This window comes from Lathyrus oleraceus, chromosome 1 (assembly GCF_024323335.1).
Source record: "Lathyrus oleraceus cultivar Zhongwan6 chromosome 1, CAAS_Psat_ZW6_1.0, whole genome shotgun sequence".
Lineage (NCBI taxonomy): Eukaryota > Viridiplantae > Streptophyta > Magnoliopsida > Fabales > Fabaceae > Lathyrus > Lathyrus oleraceus.
This window is the reverse complement of record NC_066579.1, coordinates 208,207,630-208,210,684: the sequence shown is the minus strand read 5'-3', so window position 1 is coordinate 208,210,684 and position 3,055 is coordinate 208,207,630.

Here is a 3,055-nt window from a genome sequence, read left to right as displayed (position 1 = left end):
GTTTGTGCATATGCTTTTGTTTTTTTATCGGAGGAACTTTATAAGGATCTACTTGCAAATATTTTGAAAATATTAAACTTTTTGAGACATATGTGGAATACCCATAGCAATATAATATTTGGAAACTTTTTACACCAAAGAAGTAGTACAGTTTCGGTAACCAAATATAATACAAGAGAAAAGGCAAATAAACATCCTATGGAGCCCTAGAAGTAGTCGTCTAAAGCCTTTGAGATCAGAAGATAATTCGCATGAAGCTTCTTCACCTCTCTCTCATAAGTTGCTTCCATGTCGGCCTTCTCCTTGGCGAGCTGATCATATCTCTTCTTCCAAAACCTAGACAAGTGGGGCAGGAGAGAAGTAACAACATCATCGGGCTCATCAACAACCTAATGCTCTAGAAACTCAATCAATGCATCCTTATCCTTGAGTTGCTGAAGAAGCTCCTCACGCTCATGAACCCAAACACGCGAACAGTCTTCGCCTCTCAACTTCTCTACTCCTTGATTAGGGAGGGTTGAAGGCCCAACCATAACCATAGGGGTAGGTCTCGGATACTCATACGACATGCGATACTCGAGGGCTCTCTTCCTTACCCAAGAGGTGTAAGGCTCCAAAGCAACACAATTCCTTGGACCAAGCTCATTCCTCCCTTCCCTACGAACCTTGCGCCAGGTGTGGACCATCTTATCCTTCAGGTTTTGGGGATCTTTACCCTCTTGAAAGAATAAGCCTTCCAACAAAATGTTGTTAGGTTTATCCTTTAAGGGAAAACCAAGCTAACAGCGAGCCAAGGCAGGGTTGTAGTTAATTCCACCACATGTACCAAGAAGAGGTACATTGGAGAACTCACCACAAGAATCAATAATCTTAATGCCATCATAAACATGATTATACCAAGAGATATCATCATTAGTGAGAGACATAAGTCTCGTGGACCACCGTAGACATCCCTTGTTCTCCTTGAAGGCAAGCGTCTGAGGCAAGTGCGAAATAAACCACTTGTACAACAGAGGCAGGCAACATACAATGGAACCACCACCCTTTGCATTCCTCATATGCAAAGAGAAATAAGTGTCACCCAACAGAGTCGGAACGGGATTAAGAGAAGATAAAATTCTAATAGCGTTCACATCCACAAAGTTGTCAATGTTGGGAAATAACACTAGCCCATAGATGAGGAGTACAAATATGGCTTCAAAAGCTTCCTTACGCATGGCCTTCCCAAACAAGGTAGCTTTGGCAATCAGAAAATCAGACGGGAGACCTTGAATTCCACCCTTGGTAGTCATATTGGCAACAATGTCGGATACCTCCACGTGAAGCATGTCAGCAAACTCTTGAGAAGACAAAATCTTCTCCAAACCACTGAATGGAAATCGGTCAAGAATAAGTATACTCACATGATGAGCATACTCCTCCAATGTAGGAAAAGCTGAAAATCCGGAAAAGTGAAGCACCGATACAGAGGATCGTAGAACTGCACCAACACACTCATCAGACCCTCATCCACCTTGGTAGAGAGAATAGCTAGAAGCTTCCCATGGCGAGCTTTGAACTCCAAGGGCTCTAATACATAAGATGTCAGATGCCTTAACTCTCTCAAGTCGGGTTGTCTGAAACTCTACTTCTTCGTATTCCTTCTTTGCTTATCCATGTCTGAAAATTTGCAAATAGACCCTTTAAGTTCCTCGCAAAAATCTTATTGTCAATGACGTGAATGCGGACGAATGCATGGATGCATGGATGCAACAAACACACTCAAGGATCAAGCAAGTCACACCATACAAAGGTCACAGGATGGCTCAAGTCATCTTCAATATCAATCATCCATTTTGGTGGATTATGGTTTACACCTTATCAACACCCAAGTTCCATTGATTTTAAGGATATACAAGAACGGATCAACCGTGAATCACGGGTTTGTTGTAACTCATGAGCATGGAGTCTCGGTTAAGAACCACCCAACAGGAGTGTACTACGGTTAAACCTGACAGTCATGTTCTAAAAAGGTTCCCGTAGTCATCATCCCATCTTTCGGATATTATCGGATAAAACGACTACTCGTCCTCCAAAAATATTCTCAAGAGGGACTTTTATGAGTGTAGTATCGCATAACAATCGCATCAAGTCTTACACTTGAACGACCTTCGCACTACGTCCTAAAATAGGCCAAGATGGGCTAGGTATCTAAGGTCCTTGGTTTCTAGGGTTCATATTGGAAAGAGTAATGTCTAACCACGACTACTCGTATGACATTAGTAATCCCAATAAGACCTCCACCAAGTGAATGGACTTGCAAGTTAACTTGTTAAGGACTAACTCCACACAAGTCAACAAGACTATGCCATTCTCCTATCATAAGTGCACTCGAGTTCGGGTATAGAACTCATCTCACAAGAAACCACCAAGCATACAAGGAATTAATATATCAAGCAATTCATACATTACAAACAATACATTCATCCCAAATTCGCACAAAAGTATGCCACAAATAAATATAAACATACAACTCATACAAGCAAAAAGTAGGCTAAATCCACTGGGCTTTTCTTCCCCAGCAGAGTCGCCACTTTTCTGTAGCGGGGTTTTCGTTACCTTTAGGTTTATTGACTAAACCAAAAGTGAACATACAATTCGAGTTGCCACCGCACTTTTATTTATCCAAAGGAAAGGCTAATAAAAATGTCAGAGATCTAGGTAAGGGGGTTGGTTATGAAATGGGAAGGTTTTACGCACCCAAAACATCCTTAGAACTCTAAGGGAACCCTTTTTACAAATATGTGTTGTAGGTTGGTATTTGTGAAAAGATTTGTGTAAAAGATGGGAAGGATGAGAAGAGAATAGATTATATTTACAAATTTTATTGTTTGAATGGATGAACCCATTGCCTACGTACCATCACAAAAGAGGATCAAAACCTCGTAGTTCATGGTAAAAATCTCAAAGATTGGTGAATTGATTTTAATCAAAAGCCTTAAGGTCTTTTGTTATCAAAGGGAGAAAACTCAACATAAACCAACAATCCACCATGAGAGGAAGGTTTCAACATGCT